Genomic DNA, 12,048 nt, shown 5'->3' with positions numbered 1-12,048 from the left:
AATGACTTTGAATCTCCTCTGAATGACTATCTTGGGTTGGTAATGAACTGGATGAGGAAAAACAAACTCAATTGAATCCAGAGAAAATGGATGTACTCATGATAGGAACCCCAAGTCCGGGGATGGGGATTTGCCAACTGGTTCTGGACAGGGTCACACTTCCCCTAAAGTACTGCGTTTGCAATTTGGCAGTGCTCCTGGATTCATCCCTTCAGCTGTCATATTAAATAGATACAACAACCAGGAGCCCTTGTTATCAACTTCGGTTGATATGCCAACTGCGACCCTATCTGAACCTGGGGGACCTTGAAGTTGTGGAACATGTGCTGGTAGCCTCTCATCTTGATTTCTGCAACATGCTCTACATGGGACTACCCTTGTGCCAAGTTCGGAAGCTCCAATTAGTTCAAAACATGGCAGCCAGACTGGTCAACGGTAAATCCAGGTTTGACCATATAACACCTGTTTTAGAAACTCTTCACTGGCTGCCAATCAGCTTCTGGGTACAGTACAAGGTGTTGGTTATTACCTTTAAAGCCCTACATGGCTTGAGCCCAGGATACTTGCGGGAACACCTCTCCCTACATAATCTGCCCTGCACTCTCAGAACTTCTGGGTCAAATCTACTAAAATCACAAAAGGCCGGATTGGTAACAACCTCCCAGAGGTCTTTCTTCTCTGCCGCCCCTAAACTATGGAACGGCCTTCTGGAAGAGATCCATCTTATTACTGTTTTCGATGGCTTTAAGTAGGCACTCAAGACAGATATCTTCCGGCGGGCCTTCCCACCTTGATCCCTATGATGGATTTCCCATCCGCCTTAGATGGTCCATTCCATTGATTGTAATTGATCAGAATTTTAACTATAAATTTTATTAATTTAAAGATGGGGAGGGTTAGGGGATTTAATTTCGTTATTATTGTTTTACTGTATTTTATCTCTGCTGTAATCCTGCTTCAGTCCCCAGGGAGAGGTGGGAAAATATAAATATATTATTATTATTATTATTATTATTATTATTATTGTGATTCCATCCACTACCAACATGTGCCTCCCTTAGATAGGTTACACATGAGGCAACATGGCAGAGAGAGAGAGAAAAACCACTGATGAGCACTCCTAGGGCCCTTTCCCACCACACAATTATATCATTATGATTCCACTAACTGTCGTGGTTCCACTATATGAAATCCTGGGATCTGCAATTTAGGGAAGGGTTTTTAGAATTTTCAGACAGAGCTTTAGTGCATCAACAAAGATACATATTGTAAGATTCCATAGGATGCGGCTATGGGAGTTAAAGTAGGATCTTGGTGCTATAATTGTGCTTTGTGAAATTTAGAGAGAGGCAGTTGTGTTTAGATGAGATGGCTAAGTTGGAGCTATGCTCTTTTTTCATAGCCTTGTGGTGAATGTCTTTGTATGCCCCCTGAGTATTTCCAGGTCCAGAGTGCCTGTGGCAAGGATGGCATCTGATACAGTCTCCTCAAAACTTTCTAAAGTATAATGCAACCTCCCCCAAAGCAGCTAAAAATCTCTGCTTTGGGATGGGGTGACTGATCTTGTGGAAATTGATAGGCTTTCAGGACCATTTGTTGTTAACTGCCATCAACATGAATTTGACTTGTACAGCAACCCTACAAATAAGAGCTGGTCATTCTAGCATCAACAGCCCTGCTCAGGTCTTGCAAACTCAGGGTTATGGCTTCCTTGATTGAGTCCATCCATCTGGAATTCTGGCCCGATTTAAATGGGCGCTATGAGGCGCCCCCTGTCACGTGTGAGGGGTGGTGCTTTCAAACGCCCCTCGCCCCTCACACGTTATGGGGGCGTAAAAATGGCGGTGCCCTATACACATGGGTGCCACAATTTTGACATGACGGACGGCTAGCGTCAGCATGTCGCAGCGCTCAGGTGACGTCCTGAGTGTGGCAATGGTGCACTGCGGCGTCACTGGCACTCCAGAAAAAGAAGCCGCTTTTTGTGGTTTCTTTTTCTTGCCACCACCAAGCCACACAGTATAGCCACTGCGGCTTGCCAATGGCACAAACGGCACCGCCGCCAGACTGTCCTTTAAGGACAGTCTGTAGCACGCCATAGTCTTCTTCTTTTCCCACAGCTTTCAATCTTACCAAGAAGTATTGTCTTTTCTAGTGAGTTGTTCATGTCTATATAAAACTATACAGGGGTATAGTGAAATCAACACTGGCAATAATACTTTTAAATTCATTAACCTATTAGGTTAACCAATTACATTTTGTGATTAATTGCAAAGGTGCCACAATTAATTGGATAGGAGACTAACAAAACGTCTTGAAAATTATTTTTAGCAATGTATGTTCTTCACTACCCATTACCCAAATTATTCCATTTTACCAAAGTTATCCATGCACCAAATCTCTCTCTCTCTCTCTCTCTCTCTCTCTCTCTCTCTCTCTCTCTCTCTCTCTCATATCAAGAAGAAATGGTTCTATTTATTTCCACTTCAGTTTTTAGTAGTAGTCAAATCATAGGCAATCTTATGATCAGGGCCATAGTGACACAGGTAAACATACATGTAACACAAATTACTATATACTTTCTCCTTCAGAATGATTTTATTCATATGCAAATATATTCTGATTTAGTGGTTTAATTAAGCAATTTAGCCATACTTTATTAACAATGGGCTCTGCCAGGCTATATCAAAATATCAAAAGTTTCCAATTCATTTTGTTTTGCTTTGATTGTACCTGCATATTCACAATTTGCATCAAACAGTCTCTTGAAATATGCCAGGTTCTCGTTCCCTTTCCCATTGATCCCATGTCACATCTAGTCTCATGCAACATTTTGGAAATTTATGTTTCTCAATTTCTGCTGACCCTTTTAAAAAAATTCAAGAGGTATAGTCAAAAGTGCTAAAGTGCTTAAGTAATAACATACCAGTTAAGCATTAGGATAATTTTGTTTTAATATTAACACCCCTCTTTCCCTTGCTTGGTCTCTTTTCAATCTATGTCCTGGTAATAATAGGTGTGTTTACTTTTGGCCATCTTTATTGAATGGCAGACAGTAGAAACACAGACAAAAAGGAAGGTACTGATACAATTCATTTCAGAAAGTATTGGGTTAATTTAAATTGACCTGGAAAGTGGGAATAAAAAGTTGAAGGTTTTTTATTCTCAGTAGGCTTTAGTCAGAGGAGGCTTGCCGTAGTCTTCCTCTGAGGCTGAAAGAGTGATTTGCCCAAAGTCACCTAGCGGGTTTGCAAAGGTTTCAAATCTTTCCCTCCCAGTCTAGCACTCTTCAAAACAGGTACACATGTGAAAACTGTTGTGGTTTGTTTTACATTTCTGTTAATTAAAAACATTGCTTTTATTGATGTTAGTATGTTCACATTGCCCCTTTAAAAGAAGCTGAAGTCCAGGGGGATAGGAAAGGAAGATCTCAGGGCAGTTGTATTTGGTTTTGGAATCATTGTATTCTCTTTCTTAGGCATCTGACAAACTAAAGGAATAGTTTTTGCTCTGTAAAGCTGAATTTATCTCTATCACACTGGTTATCTACTTTAAATTAAATCTGTACAGGTGCTGCATTCACTCTTTTCAAAGCTGCCCCATCAAGGGAGGATTTTCCACTGTCTTCTTTTCTCATTATTACATGTTGGCTTACTATGCCAGTGTTGTATTTATATTCAGGTTTCTCCCTAAAGTGATTTAAAACAAACAAATCAACAAACAACCACTTTGAACTAATTATCTAAGCAGCCATCTTATGAACAGAAGTCAGTGAGTTTAAAACTTGATGGAGAGATTTTGTTGATTTGTGCCAGGATGAACTGGAAAAAATAAGATAACTGATCTTGTACTGACTCTTTTCAAGTTATATTTACAAATATTCATTTTCTCCTCAGCCTGTTTTCTCTGCCTTTAAATAGATGTTAGACTTCCCCAAGTGTGCTAATACAATTTCATCCACAAAGCTGGCAAACAACAGGCTGTTTCTGAGACATTTATATTTGCCTTTGTTTTTTCATTTAAAATGGGATACAGGTGAAGGGGGGTAGGAGTGTAGGGAAAACATCTACCAGTAGTAAATGTTTCTTGTCCTCTGTCCCACCAGACTAAGTGGGCATAAGTTGCATTGAGTATGGCACAATCAGTGCTTGCATAATTTTTTCTGCATAGAGGTTCCATTAGGCAACATTAAGAAGGCACAGGAATTCATAGCAGAACTATAGATAATGATCCCTATTTCAAATGAAATGTAGAATAACTATTTTCTCTGAAAACAACTGATCTTAGCATGGGAAGGTTCACATGGGATTTTGTTTTTATCCTGAAAGCACTTGTGAGCAGGAACTGTCCCTGAAAGACATGCTATCTTGATTTGATGTACAGTGGACCCTTGTTATACGCTGGGGGTTTGGTTCCAAGATCCTCCGTGGATAACAAAATCCGTGGATGCTCAAGTCCCATTAAATATAATGACATAGCAAAATGGTGTCCCTTATAAAAATGGAAAAACAAGGTTTGATATTTGAAATTTATACCTTTTAAAAAACATTTTCAAACTGTGTATGCTTGAATCCGTGTATAAAAAAATCCGTATATAAGGAGGGCCAACTGTATATGCATCTATAGATCTGCAAGATTCCTTTACATATCTGCCAAATGCATACCTTGTACAGCCCTGTATTCAACCCCCAAAAGCAAACCTAGATTTTGTCATTTTATATAAGGGACACAATTTCACTACACCATTGTATATAATGGGATTTGAGAATCCATGAATTTTAGTATCCATTGCTGGAGCCAGTGTCTACCAAGGTCCCACTATACAGTGTGACCCTTGAGTGTGGGATAGTAGCAGGACTTCCATGACTTCACCAATTCTACCTAGTACATACTGTCTGTGAGAGGGGGGTGGATTATCATGTGAAGCCCCTTCATGCTTTTGCTGTTGTCTTGACATGACATTACTGTTCTTCATCTTTTATTTGCTGTCACACTATGCTTTGGGAACACATCCTTTGCAGTTCAGAATCTCATCCATCAGGCTTAAAAAGTATCTCCATTAATTGTAGGTAAATATTAGGTACAGAAAGCCTGTTCTGCCACTAATTTTCCTATCTGTGGTCTTCAGAAAGACTGTGAACTCCTTGAAGCAGTGTTTTCCTTATTTTAGAGAGGGTACATTTTACATAAATCAATATTTCATTTTAATGATAAAGGACTTTTATGAAAGATATTGCCAAAGTCACTAATACATATTTTAAAAGTAAACATAATGAAATATCCCCTCCCCTAAGAGATAAAAAGTATTGTTTACTCAGCTGGATGAAAACATTCAAATTATTCATTTCTAGAGAACACCATGGCAGACGTGAATATAGGGAATGAATTAATCAGGATAAAACTGCCTTTTTTAAATAAGTCAATAGTAGGAAGGAAGAAATTATTATCTTAAGCAATTGCCCATGGGGCCAGCATAAATTATCTGACAGAAGTAATTTTCTAAAACAGCCAGTAGTGGGTTGGACTGGGTATTTTGAACAACATATTTAGGCAGACATGTAACAGTCCTTAAATAGTAGTAAGTGGGATTGTTTAGTTAGAAATTGACTAAAAACTGCATTTAATGTTTTTCTTATCATTGTTGCATTTCTATTCTGCCAAATTATATCAGCATAATAATTGGGCAGAAAAATGCTTTCAAGGGGGGAACCTGTGGTGAAAGAAAAACACTACTTTCTAAGGACTTTATCACACCAGCCTATAGTCCCACCATAATTGCACTAGTTTAAGAATGGAAACATACCAGTTTGCCCATCATTTCTTATCACACTTTTTCCCATGACAGTGCTTTGGCAATCTATGGCCATGTGATTTGTGTTGCACACTGCTTTGTGCCATATTCTGGGAAGATCACAGCTGCCAACCACCTCCCAAAGCCAGCTGCTATGTGAATGTGTACATAACAGGTGGCTTTGGAAAGATGTTAGCAGCTATGTTCACTATTCAAACCCTCTCTTGAAGTGCAGGGCTGCTGCATGCACATTCACACAGTAGCCACGCATGATTGCAGCTGCCATCCAACTCCCAAAGTTGGCTGTTGCATGAATGTGCCCACAGCAGTAAGCTTCAGGAAGCTGTTGGTGGCCACAATCACTGTGAAGGAGAGGGGGAGTGGAGCAGAATCACACCCACTCACACCATGTGATGGCTTGAGAAGTGGAACCATAGCAGAAGGGTCCTATTGCATGAAGGCAATAATGGAATAGCAATGAGCTTGAGAGCTTATGACAAGTTTTTCCCATCAATGAAAAGGTGCACTACAGTAAAAAAAGGAAAATGGAATGCACGGCAGTAGCAGGATGGACATGACATAAGTACCATCCAAAATGCTTTTATCCTATTAAAATTCCATCTCTCTTTCCAACTATTATTGGTACTTTACTGTTTATTGTCCTTCCCAAGGTTACTGTCAGAGGGAAAGTAACAAAGCCAGCTCCAGGACTGTGGTAGGGGGCGGGGGGGAAACCCCTTTGCATTAATCAGAACCACAAATCTCCCCTTAGCCTAATCTACAAATTCAGCCTGTGTGGCTGCTGTAGTAGTGGAACACACTGCTGCCATCCAGAAAGGATTTTTGCAACTGGACTTTGCTCCCAGCATGTCAAGGTCACTGAGGTGATAGTTATAAAGAATCAATGGATAAAAACTTATGGATAAAAAGAATCCATATTCCATCTGATAAAAAACAATTTTGTTGTTAACTGCCCTTGAGTCGACCTCGTCTCATGGTGACTTTTGAATGAGACTTTTCCAAGACCCTCTGTCCTCTACTGCTCTGCTCAGGTCCTGCAGATTCAGGCATGTGGCTTCTCTGATTTTGTCCATCCATCTGACGTGGTCTTCCTCTCTTTCTGTTGCCTTCTACCTTTCCTAGCATCACTGTCTTTTCTAATTGTTCATGCTTTCTCATGATGTGGCCAAAGTATGATAATGTCAGTGTAGTCATTCTGGCTTCCAGGGGGAGTTCAGGCTTGATCTGTTCTAGAACCCATTTGTTTGTCTTCTTGGCCATCCTGGAATCCTCAGCTCCAAAACTATATATTTCTCACATTCATACATGGTGATGGGTAATACGATGGATTGGACAATCCTCACTTTAGTGTGCAGAGTTATATCTTTGCTCTTTAGGATTTTATCTAGTTTTTTCATAGCTATCCTTCCCAATCCTAGCCTTTTTCTAATTTCTTAGCCTGCAGTCTCCATTCTGATTAATGTTTGAACTCTTTATGGGAACTCTTTAACTATTTCAATTTCCTCATTGTCTAGGTTGAATATGTGTTCTGTTTGGTCATTATGGGCTCTCTCCCCCCCTCCCCCCCCGTGATGTTCAAATGAAGCTTACCTTAGCACTTTCCTCCCAAAACTTCTTCAGTAATTATTCCAGGTTTTTGGTGCTTTCTGCTAGTAGTATTTTGTCATCTGCATATCTTAGGTTGTTAATGCTGTTATCTCTAATCATCACTCCTCCTGTCTCTGTGTCTAATTCTGCTCTGCGTACAATATTTTCTGCATGCAAGTTGAATAAATAGGATGATACCCTTTTCTGATTGGCAATCATTCGATTTCTCCATATTCTCTTCTGATGGTAACCTCTTGTCCTAGGTATAGGTTATGCATTAGGACAATCAAATGTAGTGGTACTCCCATTTTTTGAGAACATTCCATAGTTTCTTATGGTTTATGCAGTAAAAACTTTACTGTAGTCAATGTAGCACATGAATGAATTCCATTAATAATAATAATAATAATAATAATAATAATATGTTTTATTTTTATACCGCTTTTCCGAGGTGATCAAAGCGGTTCACAGAATCAATAAAAATTAACACATCATAAAAACAACATGCAATAAGACAAGCAAGATGGTGGTCAGGAGGATCCATTGTATGCTTACAGTATGATCACTAGTGCACTTTCTTTTTCTGAAACCCACTTGCATTTCTGGGATTTTTCATTCATTATATGGTAGGAGTCTTTGTTTCAGAATTTTGAGCATGACTTTACTTGCATGAGAAATTAGTGCAATGGTCATGTACTTGCTGCAGTCTTTTGCAGTTCCTTTTTTGTGTATAGGAATGTAGATTGAACTTTTCCAGTCTGTGAGCCACTGAATACATGGATTTAAAAAATATATTGAAAAACAATGGAAAAATATTCCTTAACACTAATTTGAAACCAAACAGTTACAATAGCCACATCAGCTTTATGGACCAAAGGCCATACAGAACAGCAGTGTTTTAGCTAACTTCCCTTGGCAACGAGTTCCACAGTCAGGCTGCTGCTACAGTGAAACCCCACACTGATCTAGCCTTGTGAAGTGTTAGGATATACAACCAGGCTTCCATTGAAGATGCCAAATTTTGGACAGGCTTAGATGAGAATAGGTAGTGTTTCAGGTATCCTGGCCCCAACCCATTCAGAACTTTGTACGTCAAAACCAGCATCTTAAATACGAGTATCATGTGGCCCACAGGATGTCAAAAAAATGTACCCTAAGCTGCTTTGTGATGGATTTATGCTTTTAAAAAGCTAGTTATACACACTGAAATAAATCACATAAATCACATCTCCAAGCAATTATTTTTTTTAAAAACTGAAAGATGCCAGCAGTCATCAGGATGATCTGAGTTGTGTTCTGTGTGATATAAATTCTGATTTATCCATTTGACGCAGACTTCTGTTTGATTTGCAAGCTCTCAGCCTTCTGTTGAAGAACTCTAAGGCACAGGAACTCTGCTGAACTGATTGCTGGAAACATCACACAGATATATCTTTCCCTTGTAATGTCTCTACTATCTCAGATGATTTTCACTATGTACACTTTAATGTTACCACATATGTTGTGCCTTTTATTATTATTATTATTATTATTATTATTATTATTATTAACCTTTATTTATGAAGCACTGTAAATTTACACAGCGCTGTACATGCAATCTTTTTAGTTAGACGATTCCCTGCCCTCAGGCTTACAATCTAAAAAGACATGACACAGAAGGAGAAGGGAGTGGTGACGGGAAAGGGTAAGAGGTCCAGCAGTTCCTCTCAACCTCCAAGGCCTGGACCAAGGCAGATGGACAGGAGGGAGGGCTTGGCTTCAAAATGGAAGGTTAATCATTATCCAGGGAAAATACATACTCACAAGTAGGATAATACATATACAGTACATAGCAATACAGGAAATGGATCGATAAACAGTCAACAACAGAACATCAGATAGTAAGCGACAATTATGCGATGCCTGGGAAGGCTTCTCTGAACAGGATGGTTTTCAACTCCGTTTTGAAGCTGGTTAAAGAAGTGATGACTCTTGCTTGTGGAGGAAGAAGGTTCCAGGAGTGAGGGGCAGCAAGTGAAAAGGGGCGAATCCGGGATGGGGCAGAGGAAATCCTGGGCTGCAACAGGAACCCTTGACTACCAGAACGGAGGGCCCTGGTGGGAAGGTGAGGAGAAAGAAGGTCTGATAAGTAAGGAGGGGCCAGTCCATGGAGGGCTTTGAATGTCGACAGCAGGAGCTTATACTGAATGCGGAAAGGGAGAGGGAGCCAGTGAAGGGATGCCAACACAGGAGAGATGTGATCAGAGCGGTGGGTGGAAGTGATAATGTGTGCAGCTGAATGCTGGACAGAGATTAAAGGACGGAGGTGAGAAAGAGGAAGCCCAGCCAGGAGGACATTACAGTTTGTTGCTAAAGTTCCTGTTCTGGCCACCTGCTCCTGGAGCGAGCACTTTAGCACTCCAAAGGTTGTTGAACTGCAACTCTCATGAACTCCAGAACAAACCTGGGACCTGCAGACAACACCAGCTAGAGATGCTGAAGAATACGACATGGAATCCAAATAACCCTGGATTTTTCCTTTTTTCATAGTAGAAGCTTTCTCACAATACTGGTCAGCCTAAGCCTGCATGTAACTCTTTGCCTAGTAGGAAGGACAATCAGTTCTCAGAAAAATTAGAGAAAATTATATCAATAAGCTATTACACAAAGAAATTTGAAGCTGTCCATACTGCCATGTGAAGAAGAGGGGCTATGCCTGCTGATCAGTAGACTGTTTGTACTATCCAAAAACCAAACATCTATCACCACTACCTGCCTTAGCCTTCCTCACAAAACTCTCTGTCCTTTTTCTTAATAGAATGCAGTTGCCACATTGGCAAATAGAACAGATGAAAGCTGTGCTGTTGTTGTTGTGTGCCTTGAAGCCATTCCTGACTGATGGCAACACTAAGGTGAACCTATCATGGGGTTTTCTTTGCAAAATTCAGAAGCAGATTGGCCTTTGCCTCCTTCTGAGGCTGAGGCAGTGTGACATGTCTAAGGTCACCTAGTGGGTTTCCATGGCCAAGCAGGGATTTGAACCCTGGTCTTCAGAGTCATAGTCAAGCCACTGTACCATAACATAATTAAGACTTAAAACAGTGAAGAATAAGCTTTTTTTCTGCACAGAAGTGAAGGAGTATCTGTCACATATTTATCTGAATATAACATATTATGTAGGTAATTTATTTTATTTTATTTATTAAAATATTCCTTTGCTGACTTTTATCATGAGATCTCAGGGCAGCATACAATTAAAACAATATAAAGAAATGGAGATTGTCAAGAACTAAGTAGAAGAGAATGCAGGTGCAGTGCAAGAAAATATAGAAGGCTCATTTTGCATATATATGTGGTATGTGAATGGACATGGGGACACACACATGCACACAATACTAGGAAGAGGAAGAAGAGGCCTGTGAGAGAACGTCTGGAAAAAGAAGAAGTAAAGAGAAGAGAAGATGGGACTAAGATCAAAGGAAGAGAAGTACTGCTGGAACAACAGTAACATAATGTTGTTAGTCTAAAACCAAATTTTATGGAACTTTTATAGGCACAGACTCCCTCTGGCTGATTTCTCATATATATAATATACTATTGAAATGAATAAGAATTCTGCCACTACATTCCATGGAAATTGGATTTCTGTGTTCTACAATTCAAATGTATTTACACACAGAGTAACAATTAAAAAAAGTAATCCTTATTTGATTGTCAGAGCTCCTTAGAGGGATTTTCTAGCAAAACAGAACCTAACTTTAAGTGCTCCAACATGAACCTTTGTTTAAAATAACAACGCTATTTCTGATTTAGTCCTTACTCATCCCAATAAAAATATTCAATAGAGATGTCATTATATCTCAATAGGGAAATAAAATGCTCAATATACAGGAGTCAGTGATATGTGATGAATGTTCAGAAACATAATAATTCAGAGAAAATTTTCCTATTTTTGAAAGGAGTCAATTTTTAAAACAGGCTTACTTGACTGTTCATCCTAGCTGCTTTTAAGTGGCAATCTATATCAACATGAAGCATATTGATTCTACTTCCGTACAAATTATAATGGGCATATTGCATCTATAATATTTTCTCTTTGAAGCATTATTTGTAGACAATTAGAATCGGTGGAAATTTCCTGAGTCATAGTTTATGTCTTTCTCACTAATGACAGAAAATCTACGATAAGTGCTCTCTTTCATTGGTTTTAAATAACTTATTTTTTAGACACTGGGTGCCTAATTTTTCACATATGAATTCAAAAAAGTGGTAGTTTTCCCTCCTCCCCCTCAAGCTTTTAAACATGCTAACTCCCCAAGGGACAGAAAACATGGCTTTCATTAAATGATGGAGCACTGCCTGGTGCTCATTCATTTATCACTTTCACTTGAGTGACACAAGAAGACTCTGCCAGTGAAAGTATTCATTGAAATCCTCCTGAAATATGTCCAGATATGGAGTTCTGGGGCTGCTTTTATTTACACACAGATGTCCTACGTGCATAGAGGCCCACATTAATATAGGGCATGGCTGGGAAATCTGCTAGCCTCCAGATGTTGCTAACATCCATCTGCTCTAAATGCTATACTCTTCAAATGTTCTGATAATCCTGATAAATCTTCTGTTGTCCCACCTTTTCAGCTGCCTCTTAAACATCCCAGTTTCTTTTC

The sequence above is a fragment of the Sceloporus occidentalis genome, unplaced genomic scaffold (genome assembly GCF_023333645.1).
Source record: "Sceloporus occidentalis isolate IW3139 unplaced genomic scaffold, rSceOcc1.0.p SCAF_1, whole genome shotgun sequence".
NCBI lineage: Eukaryota > Metazoa > Chordata > Lepidosauria > Squamata > Phrynosomatidae > Sceloporus > Sceloporus occidentalis.
The sequence above is the reverse complement of the archived record's forward strand: the minus strand, read 5'-3'. Positions refer to the sequence as shown.